General features: G+C 40.0%; 1 protein-coding gene and 1 long non-coding RNA gene across 4 annotated transcripts in view; one reads left to right on the plus strand and one right to left on the minus strand.

The window, feature by feature from the left end:
- The window catches only part of LOC127531378 (uncharacterized), a 124,107-nt gene that overhangs the window by 66,762 nt on the left and 42,809 nt on the right, over positions 1-14,536 (plus strand). For 2 of the 3 annotated variants that reach the window (XR_007938430.1, XR_007938432.1), the window contains exon 3: positions 13,799-14,395. The exons of the other annotated variant lie outside the window; for it this stretch is intronic. This is a non-coding gene — a long non-coding RNA (uncharacterized LOC127531378). Of the gene's footprint in view, positions 1-13,798; positions 14,396-14,536 lie in introns of those variants that run through there. 3 annotated transcript variants of the gene reach the window in all.
- LOC127531371 (uncharacterized) overlaps positions 1-14,536 on the minus strand; it is a 61,822-nt gene that overhangs the window by 15,644 nt on the left and 31,642 nt on the right. The gene's annotated exons all lie outside the window — the stretch shown is intronic.

A 14,536-nucleotide genomic window follows, 5' to 3' on the forward strand; every position in this document is an offset into this window, starting at 1 on the left:
TTATTTCATGTATGCATATATTTATGGAAAATACTGAAATGTGTTGTGCACATCCAGCCACAGAACCTTAATCCATATTTTACATGAAAAAACATTTTCAATATTGGCTGCTGTTGCTGTTTTTTTCCAGTTTTTTAAATCTCAATGTTTTTTTTATTATCCCTTAATGTTGTCTCTATAATAAGATTTTAACAAAATGCTATTAAAATGCACCAGAATGCAGGAAATAGGATCAGTAATTTTCAAAATTTTCTGGGGGAGGGACCCCAGACCCCCCATCAGCATCTCACATAAACCAAATCTCACTCTGAGGTCTGATCACAAGTTGGCAGCCCTGAATTATTGTGTTGTGAGCAAAAGTCATGGCCACTGTGGTCTAAAACATTTACACAGTAAAGTATCTCTGAAAAAAAATCTAAATCGGTCCAAAAAGTGGAAAAGAAATTCCTCATGGGGGCTAAGCCTCCCCTGTCCTTAAAACCTAGTGACACCCCTGTGTGAGCCTGGCAGTTGGTGACCGCACCAGCTTAAGATAAGTTAGCAGTATAAAGTACATTTTACAAGACTAAGACACTTACAGCATAGTGAAAATCTTAAAAGAAAAAAAACAAACACTGTGACTTGTCTGAAACCACTGCTATAAAACAGTTATCATCAATATGAGCAGAAAAACATGTATACACAACACATCGAATGTCCTCGCAATGCATTTTTTTATCAGAGAAAAAAAAATCTACTGTCACTGCTGACTCAGAAACTGAAACAAGGATTTTAAAACACAACAAGGGTAAAGATCAGACAATGCCTACTGAATGGAAGCACTGAAACATTTAATCATGCAACATCCCATAAATAAACGATATTATAGTCATCATGATGTCCTAAATGACTGATAGAACTGATTCTAACATGATGGAACAAAGCACTGGCACCTTAATTAATTTAAACATCAAAATTCGAGTGAAAGTGCACACAGCACCATTTTGCAAGACTAAAACAGTTATAGCAAAGCTCCTGTTTAACCACACTATTTTACAGAAAACACAATGAGGTAGAAGACATATCACAGCACCATTTTACTAAGACAACCGTTCTACATAGATGCAAATTAAAACGTCACAAAGCACATATAGCAACTTGAACATGACTAAAGCAAATACTACATCTTCTTTAATCATCATTTCTACACATCAGTGTCAAGTCTACGTTTTTCTGCTCTGACCGTCAGCATCCCTATTCATTTAGAGCACAAAACCGAACTGTGCAACTCAAGTGAACAAAGCTAGAAGTTGAGGGAGAAAGGTGATTCACACTCCCTCACCAAGAGACTGGAAAAATGCATGAAAGCTCCGGTTTAACCACGCTATTTTCCAAACAAACATTATGAGGCAGAAAAGGCTATTTTATCCGTTGCAGCAACATTTTACAAAGACAAAGACAAAGCTATCTAGCTTTCCAAAAGCTATCTATCTAGCTAACGGCTAGCTAGCCTTTGAATAAGCTAATGATAGCAACTTGAACATGACCAATGCAGACATTAAAATATACCAAAAATATCGTCGTTTGTTTTTCCACTTCAGCATTCAGTATGCATTTCTGCTGTTACCCTTAGCATTTAGATTCAGTTGGAGCATAATATTTAATAGGATATACTGCAATATCAGCCTATGCTAAAGCTAGCAGGGAGGAGAAAAAGTACGCAGCCTTACCTCTGAATGGAACCGAAGAAAGGGCGTTGGCGGCCAGCGGCCAGCGGCTTTATCTGAAAGAAGTGCCAATGAACGTGCACCAGGGCCTCGATGCCACCGCTGATTGGTGTTGCTAGGCTGTTGCCGGGCGCCTGTTGGGAGAGGCGTTTTTTCCAGAAGGTTCTGTCTGCAGTGTGTGTGTGTCGGTCGATAGCCGTACTTCTGGTTTTTGTCGTTGGAGGTTTGAAATGCATTATGGGAAACGTAGTAGTATGCTACAGTGTGAACGGTTGGCATTCTAATCATACTTATAGTACATAGTATACAGTATATACTCATTGAGAATGTAGTATGTAGTATGTAGTATATTAGTATGCCATTTCGGACACAGCCAAAGAGTCATAGAAAGAGAGTATTACAACCATATGTGAACAGAAGAGGATGAAATTAACTAATGACTAATAATATGAACAGGTTTATATGTGGTCTCTGTGGTAAAATTGGTTAATGTGTTTTGCTGTTAATCAAAAGGTTGGTGGTTCAAACCAACCCAGGGATGATATCTTTGCTTTTCATAATCTTATTTGTAACTTGCATGCTCTCATGTTTTTTTTTTTCTTCTTACCTTTCATGCTGCTGGAACTGTGAATTTCTCTTTGGAGATTAATAAAGTATCTATCTATATCTCTATCTATTAATAATATGAATAATATGTTCAAAATGAATTGGTTATGTCGCCTCATAAAAGAAAATGTTAAAATGTGGAATGCAATACCAAATTATATATTCAAAAAATAGGAGGAATTCCTTTTTTACTTAAATATAATTATAAAATTGACAAAAATACCAATTCAGTTATCAAACTTCCATAAACAGGCGTTGCTCTCCTGGGGGCTGATCTAACACATTTAACTTCGCCTTTTGTTTTCAGACTTACTTTATTATTATTTTAATTAACTGTATTTTTTATTTATTAATGTTATTATTTGATACATTTTATTTACTGTACCATTTTTTTGTCGTTTATTTAATGATTAATTTAATTACATTTTTAAAATATTTAGCATTTATATTTTTGCTTTCATTTTATTCTTTACATTTTTCATTTTATTTTTTGTGATTTAATATTTGACTTTTGGATGTTTTAATTTTACTATTTTTTATTTTATTGTGAATATTTTATTGTAGTTATTTTTAATTATAAAAGTAATTAGTATTTTTATTTTGCACTATTGTGTTTTTTAACTGTTTCTTACTTTTATTTGTGTATTGTTGTGATTTTTATAAAATTTATTGTATTTTCTGCTTTATTTTATTTCATTCTGTTATATGCATTTTGGATTTGTTTTATCATTTTAATATATTTTATTTATTTATGTATTTTGTTATTGTATTTATGATGGGAAATTAATATTTAGCATTTATATTTCAGTTTATTCATTAGATTTATTTTTCTTTGCAGTTTTACATGTTTGTGTTTCAGATTTTATTTAATTCTTTTTATTCTTATCATGAATATTTTGTTGTTTTTTAAGTTTTAAAATAATTTTCATTTTGTTTGCATTATTGTTATTTTTATGTCATTTTAATGACATTTCTAATGAAGAACATTAAATTTTGCATTTTTATTTTAAATTATTTTTGAATTTTTCACTTAATGTTTGCCTGAATTATTTTTGTTTATCATTGTTTTCATTTACTTATTTTAAGCTTTATTATATTATTATTTTTAACTACAAGTATTTTTGATTCATTTATTTGACAAACAGGCAAAGACATAGAGGTAACAGTCTTCAAGATTGCATTACTTCATCAGAAGATACAACTGCATTTATCAAGTGTCCTCTGTTGCTGTGTCCCAAAGAGAGGGTGGCCTGCAGTGAATATTGTAACTATTTTGCTCAAAACTTTTTTAGTATGAATATACACCCCCATATAAACTGACTTGGCCCATCAAAGCAATATCATGATACCATGCTTTTTAAAATAAATTGTATTAGATACATTTTGATATTTGTTCTACTATCGTGGTGCAGGGGCTTCCGAGACAGACACATGCAAACGACTGTGGCATTTTTATGATAATGGTAAGCTTTCAGAGATGGAACTTTCAAATTACACACGTGGACAAAATTGTTGGTACCCCTCAGTTAAAGAAGGAAAAACCCACAATTCTCACTGAAATCACTTGAAACTCACAAAAGTAACAATAAATAAAAATTTATTGAAAATTAAATAATCAAAAACAGCCATTACTTTTGAATTGTTGATTAACATAATTATTTAAAAAAACAAACTAATGAAACAGGCCTGGACAAAAATGATGGTACCTCTATAAAAGATTGAAAACTATTTGACCAGAGTGACATGAGGCAAACTCAGGTGTGTCATTTAATTGACATCACAGGTGTTTCCAAACTCATAATCAGTCAGTCTGCCTATTTAAAGGGAGACAAGTAGTCACCCTGCTGTTTGGTGAAAAGGTGTGTACCACACTGAACATGGACAACAGAAAGCGAAGGAGAGAATTGTCCCAGGACATCCGAAAAAAAATTCTAGACAAACATCTTAAAGGTAAAGGCTATAAGACCATCTCTAAACAGCTTGAAGTTCCTGTGACAACAGTGGCTCATATTATTCAGAAGTTCAAGACCCACGGGACAGTAGCCAACCTCCCTGGACGTGGCCGCAAGAGGAAAATTGATGACAAATTGAAGAGACGGATCGTTGGAATTGTATCCAAAGAGCCCAGAGCAACCTCCAAAGAAATTAAAGGTGAACTCCAAGGCCAAGGTACATCAGTGTCAGATTGCACCATTCGTCGTTGTTTGAGCCAAAGTGGACTTCATGGGAGACGACCAAGGAGGACACCACTGCTGAAAAAACTCATAAAAAAGCCAGACTGGAATTTGCAAAAATGCATGTTGACAAGCCACAAAGCTTCTGGGAGAATGTCCTTTGGACAGATGAGACCAAACTGGAGCTTTTTGGTAAGGCACATCAACTCTATGTTCATAGACTCAAAAACCAAGCATACGAAGAAAAGAACACTGTCCCTACGGTGAAACATGGAGGAGGCTCAGTAATGTTTTGGGGCTGCTTTGCTGCATCTGGCACAGGGTGTCTTGAAAGTGTGCAAGGTACGATGAAATCTGAAGACTATCAAGGCATTCTGGAGAGAAATGTGCTGCCTCGTGTCAGAAAGCTTGGTCTCAGTCGCAGGTCATGGGTCTTCCAACAGGACAACGATCCAAAACACACAGCCAAAAACACCCAAGAATGGCTGAGAGAAAAGCGTTGGACTATTCTAAAGTGGCCTTCTATGAGCCCAGATCTGAATCCCATTGAACATATGTGGAAGGAGCTGAAACATGCCATTTGGAGAAGACACCCATCAAACCTGAGACAACTGGAGCTGTTTGCTCATGAGGAGTGGGCCAAAATACCTGTTGACAGCTGCAGAACGCTCATTGACAAATACAGAAATCGTTTAATTGCAGTGATTGCCTCAAAAGGTTGTGCAACAAAATATTAAGTTATGGGTACCATCATTTTTGTCCAGCCCTATTTCATTAGTTTGTTTTTTTAAATAATTATGTTAATCAACAATTCAAAAGTGATGGCTGATTTTGATTATTTAATTTTCAATACATTTTTATTTATTGTTACTTTTGTGAGTTTCAAGTGATTTCAGTGAGAATTGTGGGTTTTTCCTTCTTTAACTGAGGGGTACCAACAATTTTGTCCACGTGTGTAAGCTGACAATATTTTCAGTACCTAACCTGTTTAATGTTTCTGACACAGTACGCCTGGTACCTCATCTAGTGCTCCATTTGACTTCACTGTTGGTAAGTTGAACCGATAATTGATCGTTACAGTTCATGTACGTTTGACAAACTTAGTGTGGATATTTAAAGTAAGAGAACATTACATGTACATGAAGTTAATCATTGTGGGATTTGTGGAATGTGCTCTTCCTATAAGGGACAAACACGCCAGTTCTGCGGATGATGGGTGGTGTTCTGTTATTATGGAAACCTAATCCTGGAACAGTATGATTAGATTTCTTTGTTAGATAAAAATATTGTTATATTGTATCCCCAGCTGGCCGTTTCAGCATTATGACTATTTTTCTTAGTTTATTTTTTGTTTCTTCAGGCATGGGAGAAGGTTTGGCCATTTCACTAAGGAGGGAAAGGACATGATTTCTGCCGTCTTTCACCTGTTTTCTGACTGAAGCGGAAAAAGAACAGATGATGAAGACACAGATGTAAAAATATGTGACAACAACACAATGAGTGATATAATATGGCGACTTTACATGTATGTGTAATTAAGACCTTCTTCAAAGGACAGTGTTGTCACCAATAACCCTAACAGGCAGCCTTGGTTTAAGGCCCACTGAATGGTCTCACTAGGAAGCACACCATAGTATTTGTCATGTTTGTCCTTTGTTTGAATGTTGATTAGAAAGTTTGAACCACCGTGTCATAAGTCTGACACACAATAATAAATAGTTACACTAATATTATAAATTGTACATCGGTATTGCAGATCAGAAACCAAGGGCTGTCTAGAAATAATATCAGAACTAACAGAGATCTAGACTTTAATAAAAAAAAAATCCCCACAGTTGAACAGAGATGCATATAATAATAGATGATATTTGAAGACATATTGAATGTTTTCTTTTTCCAAATTTCACTTATTGTCACCATGAACTTATGAAACTCTTGCGGCTTGCATCAGCAGCATCCTTTACAAACCTGACAAAAATGGACATTGGAAGACCACCGACTATATCAATACACATTTAGTGTAGTTTTGATATGTTTATCTTGGAATGTTCCATCTATTTAGAATCATGACTGGGAAGACAATGAGGTGCTGAAGGCTGGTGAAAAGCCATCCAGGATCTATTGACCCACATTTTGTAGAATTATTTGTGAAAAATGAATTTTGAAATTACAGGAGGAAGTGAAAGAGCACAGTTGGGTGCGCCAGCTTCACTGTGCTGATCTTATTGACTGCATGAAGGGAAGATCTCACCTGGTCAAAATTTGGATTGGAGTGACTCTAAAGGGCTGTGTGAAGCTAAGAGGTTTAACTGGCAAATTGTGCTGTGCTTTTATTTTGAAAGGCAGAGACAGGAAGCTCTCACCTGGTCAAAATTTGGATTGGAGTTACTGTAAAGGCTGTGTGAAGCTGAGACGTTTAACTGGCGTTTTTCCAGTCTGTCATAGGCTTTTATTTTGAAAATTTTGCCGTGCTTTATTTTGAAAGGCAAAGACAGGAAGATCTCACCTGGTCAAAATTTGAATTGGAGTTACTCTAAAGCAGGGGTGTCAAACTCAGTTCCTGGAGGTCTACTATCCTCTGTGTTCTTGATGTTTCCCTCTTACAACACACCTGATTCAAATGATAGGCTATCATTAAGCTCAGCAGAAGCCTGATAACGAGCCTGATCATTTGAATCAGGTGTGTCGGAACTGAGTTTGACACCCCTGCTCGAAAGGCTGTGTGAAGCTGAGAGGTTGAACTGATTTTCAGGCTGAAATGCAGCTCCTGTGGAAGTATTGGGTGTGAAGGTGGGTGTGGCACACCAATGAGTTTGTGTGTGTGCGTGAGACCATGCCTGCGCGTGTGTAAGGGCGGTTGCTATGGGCCCCATAGCAACGGTGCCTTCCACAGACAGCAGAAATGTGCTTCTCAGCAGCAGCGCGCAACGTCTCGTTCTGGCGCTAATTGTGGGCTAACCGTTAATGCTAGCTGAAAACCGAAATGACCGTGAGCGAGAGGAAGGCCGTGGCTGTCCGTATATATGATTATTTTCCCAATATTGTGAGAAATGACCGAGTTACAGCGATTTAAAAAACACTGTCCCTCCATGAGCCAGATGATTCAGTTTACATTGGTTCCTATGGAGAGAACGGTGCAACTTTGGTCTAAACTGCTGCCTGCCATTTCACTTCAGAAAGAGGTTGGTCTTCAAACTTGGATTCATTTGAATCCCAGGAAATTTGTCTACAATCTGACCAAATTTCATTCCCCTAACGTTTATCGTTTGGTCGTGAGGGCGATGCGATGGGGAAATTTTCAGGCGGATTTTTCACCTCTCCTCCACTCTACCAACTGACATGCCGCACTCTAACCAGAGCAGATTTGGAGAATTTTCACTTTTTTGAGGACTCACTGATCAAAAACTATAAATCTCAGCCTGACATAAATACATTCCTACGAAGACAAGAAAAACCACTGCATTTTGATGGTTAAATGAAGTTTCTAGGTGAACGTATGGCGAAGCAGTGGCGTTTGGAAAAAAGTTGATTTTTAAGCCGATTTTTTCACTCCCCATTCATTTCCTATGGGACTTTTTTCGCAGTTTTTTGCGAATAATTCTGCGATAAAATGACGAATTTCTTAGAAAAGTCATAGCCCGGGATTCCCGATGAAGCCGCACGTTTTGATATATAATTTGCTTTGGTTTTCTCAAAGGCCTAGGACGAGTTAGCGACCGAAAAACGGCGGAAACGTGAAGAATAATAAAAGAGAATAATAATAAACGCCACAGGAGAACAATAGTGGCTCGTGGCTTCGCCACGAGCCACTCTCCTCCCATTGCTTTGCAATGGAGAGGAGAGTGGCTCGTGTCGAAGCCCGAGCCCCTAACTAGACAATTCCCGCTCGCAGGAAATCGTGGGAGGGGCTCGGGATGTGTGCATGTCCGGAGAGGCGTATTTCCGCGTTTTCCAGCCCATAACAGGCATTTATTTTGAAGTTGTTCCGTGCTTTTATTTGAAAGCAAGAGACAGCAAGATCTCACCTGGTCAAAATTTGGATTGGAGTTACTGTAAAGGCTGTGTGAAGCTGAGAGGATTAACTGGCGTTTTCCAGTCCGTCCATCGCAGGCTTTTATTTTGAAATTGTGCTGTGCTTTTATTTTGAAAGGAAGAGATGGGAAGATCTCACCTGGTGAACATTTGGATTTAAGTTACTGTAAAGGCTGTGTGAAGCTGAGAGGTTTAACAGGCATTTCCAGTACCTTGCAGGCTTTTATTTTGACATTGTGCTGTGCTTTTATTTTGAACGGCAGAGACAGGAAGATGTCACCTGGTCAAAATTTAGATTGGAGTTACTCAAAAGGCTGTGTGAAGCTGAGAGGTTTAACTGGCGCTTTCAGTCCGTCGAAGGCTTTTATTTTGAAATTGTGCTGTGCTTTTATTTTGAAAGGCAAAGACAGGAAGATCTCACCTGGTCAACATTTGGATTGGAGTTACTCTAAAGCAGGTGTGTCAAAGTCAGTTCCTGGAGGTCCACTATCCTCTATGTTCTAGATGTTTCCTTCTTACAACACACCTGATTGAAATAAGCAGCTCATCATCAAGCTCAGCAGAAGCCTGATAACGAGCCTGATCATTTGAATCAGGTGTGTTGGAACTGAGTTTGACACCCCTGCTCTAAAGGCTGTGTGAAGCTGAGAGGTTTAACTGGTGTTTTCAGGCCCATCGCAGGCTTTTATTTTGAAATTGTGCTGTGCTTTTATTTTGAAAGGGAAAGACAGGAAGATCTCACCTGGTCAACATTTGGATTGGAGTTACTCTAAAGCAGGGGTGTCAAACTCAGTTTCTGGAGGACCACTATCCTCTATGTTTTAGATGTTTCCTTCTTACAACACACCTGATTCAAATGATACACTATCATTAAGCTCAGCAAAAGCCTGATAACGAGCCTGATCATTTGAATCAGGTGTGTTGGAAGTGAGCTTGACACCCCTGCTGTAAAGGCTGTGTGAAGCTGAGAGGTTGAACTGATTTTCAGGCTGAAATGCAGCTCCTGTGGAGGTATTGGGTGTGAAGGTGGGTGTGGCACACCAATGAGTCTGTGTGTGTGCGTGCGACCATGCCTGCGCGTGTGTAAGAGCGGTTGCTATGGGCCCCCATAGCAACGGTGCCTGCCACAGACAGCAAAAAAGTGCTTCTCAGCAGCAGCGCGCAACATCTCGTTCTGGCGCTAATTGTGGGCGAACCGTTAATGGTAGCTGAAAACTAAAATGACCGTGAGCGAGAGGAAGGCTGTGGCTTTCCATAAATGTAATTATTTTCCAAATCTTGTGAGAAATGACCGAGTTACAGCGATTTAAAAAACACTGTCCCTCCATGAGGCAGATGATTCAGTTTACATTGGTTCTTATGGAGAGAACGGTGCGACTTTGGTCTAAACTGCTGCCTGCCATTTCACGTCAGAAAGAGCTAGGTCTTCAAACTTGGATTCATTTGAATCCCAGGAAAATTGTTTACAATCTGACCAAATTTCATTCCCCTAACATTTATAGTTTGGTCGTGAGGGCGATGCGATCGTGAAATTTTCAGGCGAATTTTTCACCTCTCCTCCACTCTACCAACTGACATGCCGCACTCTAAACAGAGCAGATTTTGAAAATTTTCACTTTTTTGAGGACTCACTGATCAAAAACTGTAAATCTCAGCCTGACAGAAAATACATTCCTGCGGAGACAAGAAAAATTACTGCGTTTTGATGGTTAAATGAAGTTTCTAGGTGAACGTATGGCGAAGCAGTGGCGTTTGGAAAAAAGGGGATTTTTTGAGCCGATTTTTTTCGGTCCCCATTCATTTCCTATGGGACTTTTTTGGCAGTTTTTTGCGAATAATTCTGCGAAAAAATGACGAATGTCTTAGAAAAGTCATAGCCCGGGATTCCCGATGAAGCCGCACGTTTTGATATATAATTTGTTTTGATTTTCTCAAAGCCCTAGGACGAGTTAGCGACCGAAAAACGGCGGAAACGTGAAGAAAATATAATAATAAACGCAGCAGGAGAACAATAGTGGCTCGTGGCTTCGCCACGAGCCACTCTCCTCCCATTGCTTTGCAATGGAGAGGAGAGTGGCTCGTGCCGAAGCCCGAGCCCCTAACTAGACAATTCCCGCTGGTGCGGAAATCGTGGGAGGGGCTCGGGATGTGTGCATGTCCGGAGCAGCGCACGAGAGGCAAGAAGATCTCACCTGGTCAAAATTTGGATTGGAGTTACTGTAAAGGCTGTGTGAAGCTGAGAAGTCTAACAGGCAAATTGTGCTGTGCTTTTATTTTGAGAGGAAGAGAAAAGAAGATCAGACCTGGTCAAAATTTAGATTGGAGTTACTCTACAGGCTGTGTGAAGCTGAGAGGTTGAACTGGCGTTGTCAGCCTGTCGCAGGCTTTTATTTTGAAATTGTGCTGTGCTTTTATTTTGAAAGGCAGAGAGAGGAAGATCTGACCTGGTGAACATTTGGATTGGAGTTACTGTAAAGGCTGTGTGAAGCTGAGAGGTTTAACAGGCGTTTCCAGTACATTGCAGGCTTTTATTTTGACATTGTGCTGTGCTTTTATTTTGAAAGGCAGAGACAGGAAGATGTCACCAGGTCAAAATTTGGATTGGAGTTACTCTGAAGGCTGTGTGAAGCTGACAGGTTTAACAGGCGTTTCCAGTACATTGCAGGCTTTTATTTTGACATTGTGCTGTGCTTTTATTTTGAAAGGCAGAGACAGGAAGATGTCACCAGGTCAAAATTTAGATTGGAGTTATTCAAAAGGCTGTGTGAAGCTGAGAGGTTTAACTGGCGTTTCCAGTCCGTCGAAGGCTTTTATTTTGAAATTGTGCTGTGCTTTTATTTTGAAAGGGAAAGACAGGAAGATCTCACCTGGTCAAAATTTGGATTGGAGTTACTCTAAAGCAGGGGTGTCAAACTCAGTTCCTGGAGGTCCACTATACTCTATGTTCTAGATGTTTCCATCTTACAACACACCTGATTCAAATGATTAGCTATCATTAAGCTCAGCAGAAGCCTGATAACGAGCCTGATCATTTCAATCAGGTGTGTTGGAACTGAGTTTGACACCCCTGCTCTCAAGGCTGTGTGAAGCTGAGAGTTTGAACTGATTTTCAGGCTGAAATTCAGCTTCTGTGAAGGTATTTGGGCGTGAAGGTGGGTGTGGCACACCAATGAGTCTGTGTGTGTGCGTGGGAGCATGCCTGCGCGTGTGTAAGGGCGGTTGCTATGGGCCCCCATAGCAACGGTGCCTGCCACAGACAGCAAAAAAGTGCTTCTCAGCAGCAGCGCGCAACGTCTCGTTCTGGCGCTAACTGTGGGCTAACCGTGAATGCTAGCTGAAAACCGACATGACCGTGAGCGAGAGGAAGGCTGTGGCTTTCCATGAATGTAATTATTTTCCAAATATTGTGAGAAATGACCGAGTTACAGCGATTTAAAAAAACACTGTCCCTCCATGAGCCAGATGATTCAGTTTACATTGGTTCTAATGGGGAGAACGGTGCGACTTTGGTCTAAACTGCTGCCTGCCATTTCCCTTCAGAAAGAGATAGGTCTTCAAACTTGGATTCATTTGAATCCCAGGAAAATTGTCTACAATCTGACCAAATTTCATTGTCCTATCTCTTATGGTGTGGTCGTGAGGGCGATTCGTTCGGGAAATTTTCAGGCGGATTTTTCTCCTCTCCTCCACTCTACCAACTGACATGCCGCACTCTAACCAGAGCAGATTTTGAGAATTTTCACTTTTTTGAGGACTCACTGATGAAAAACTGTAAATCTCAGCCTGACATAAAATACATTCCTGCGAAGACAAGAAAAATCCCTGCGTTTTGATGGTTAAATGAAGTTTCTCGGTGAACGTATTGCGAAGGAGTGGCGTTTGGAAGACAGTGGATTTTTCCAGCCGATTTTTTTCAGTCCCCATTCATTTCCAATGGGAATTTTTGCGCACTTTTTTGCGAATAATTCTGCGAAAAAATGACGAATTTCTAAGAAAAGTCATAGCACACTATTCCCGATGAAGCCGCACGTTTTGATATATAATTTTCTTTGGTTTTGTCAAAGCCCTAGGACGAGTTAGCGACCGAAAATCGGCGGAAACGTGAAGAAAAAATGATATTGGGGTAGTAATGGAAATACTAGACAATTCCCGCACGCGGAAATCGTGGGAGGGGCTCGGGATGGGTGCATGTCCGGAGCGGTGCAGGAGAGGGGTATTTTCCGGTCCGTCACAGGCTTTTATTTTGAAATTATGCTGTGCTTTTATTTTGAAAGGCAGAAACAGGAAGATCTCACCTGGTCAAAATTTGAATCGGAGTTACTCTAAAGGCTGTGTGAAGCTGAGAGGTTTAACTGGCAAATTGTGCTGTGCTTTTATTTTGAAAGGCAGAGACAGGAAGATCTCACCTGGTCAAAATTTGGATTGGAGTTATTGTAAAGGCTGTGTGAAGCTGAGAGGTTTAATAGGTGTTTTCAGGCCCATCGCAGGCTTTTATTTTGAAATCGTGCAGTGCTTTTATTTTGAAAGGGAAAGACAGGAAGATCTCACCTGGTCAACATTTGGATTGGAGTTACTCTCAAGCAGGGGTGTCAAACTCAGTTCCTGGAGGTCCACTAGCCTCTATGTTCTCGATGTTTCCCTCTTCCAACACACCTCATTCAAATGATCAGCTCATCATCATGCTCAGCAGAAGCCTGATAACGAGCCTGATCATTTGAATCAGGTGTGTTGGAACTGAGTTTGACACCCCTGCTCTAAAGGCTGTGTGAAGCTGAGAGGTTGAACTGGCGTTTCCAGCCTGTCGCAGGCTTTCATTTTGAAATTGTGCTGTGCTTTTATTGTGAGAGGCAGAGACAGGAAGATCTCACCTGGTCAACATTTGGATTGGAGTTACTGTAAAGTCTGTGTGAAGCTGACAGGTTAAACTGGCGTTTTCTGGTCCGTCACAGACTTTTTTTTTGAAATTTTGCTGTGCTTTTATTTTGAAAGGGAAAGACAGGAAGATCTCACCTGGTCAACATTTGGATTGGAGTTACTCTAAAGCAGGGATGTCAAACTCAGTTCCTGGAGGTCCACTATTCTCTATGTTTTAAATGTTTCCCTCTTCCAACACACCTGTTTCAAATAATCAGCTCATCATCAAGCTCAGCAGAAGCCTGATAACGAGCCTGATCATTTGAATCAGGTGTGTTGGAACTGAGTTTGACACCCCTGCTCTAAAGGCTGTGTGAAGCTGAGAGGTTTCAGTGATTTTCAGGCTGAAATGCAGCTCCTGTGGAGGTATTGGGTGTGAAGGTGGGTGTGGCACACCAATGAGTCTGTGTGTGTGCGTGCGAACATGCCTGCGCGTGTGTAAGGGCGGTTGCTATGGGCCCCCATAGCAACGGTGCCTGCCACAGACAGCAAAAAAGTGCTTCTCAGCAGCAGCGCGCAACGTCTCGTTCTGGCGCTAACTGTGGGCTAACCGTGAATGGTAGCTGAAAACTAAAATGACCGTGAGCGAGAGGAAGGCCGTGGCTTTCCATAAATGTAATTATTTTCCAAATATTGTGAGAAATGACCGAGTTACAGCGATTTAAAAAACACTGTCCCTCCATGAGGCAGATGATTCAGTTTACATTGGTTCCTATGGAGAGAACGGTGCGACTTTGGTCTAAACTGCTGCCTGCCATTTCACTTCAGAAAGAGCTAGGTCTTCAAACTTGGATTCATTTGAATCCCAGGAAAATTGTTTACAATCTGACCAAATTTCATTCCCCTAACATTTATGGTTTGGTCGTGAGGGCGATGCAATCGGGAAATTTTCAGGCGGATTTTTGACCTCTCCTCCACTCTACCAACTGACATGCCGCACTCTAACCAGAGCAAATTTTGAAAATTTTCACCATTTTGAGGACTCACTGATGAAAACTGTAAATCTCAGCCTGACATAAACTACATTCCTGCGAAGACAAGAAAAATCACTACGTTTTGATGGTTAAATGAAGTTTCTAGGTGAACGTATGGCGAGGCAGTGGC

This window comes from Acanthochromis polyacanthus, chromosome 20, assembly GCF_021347895.1.
Source record: "Acanthochromis polyacanthus isolate Apoly-LR-REF ecotype Palm Island chromosome 20, KAUST_Apoly_ChrSc, whole genome shotgun sequence".
NCBI lineage: Eukaryota > Metazoa > Chordata > Actinopteri > Pomacentridae > Acanthochromis > Acanthochromis polyacanthus.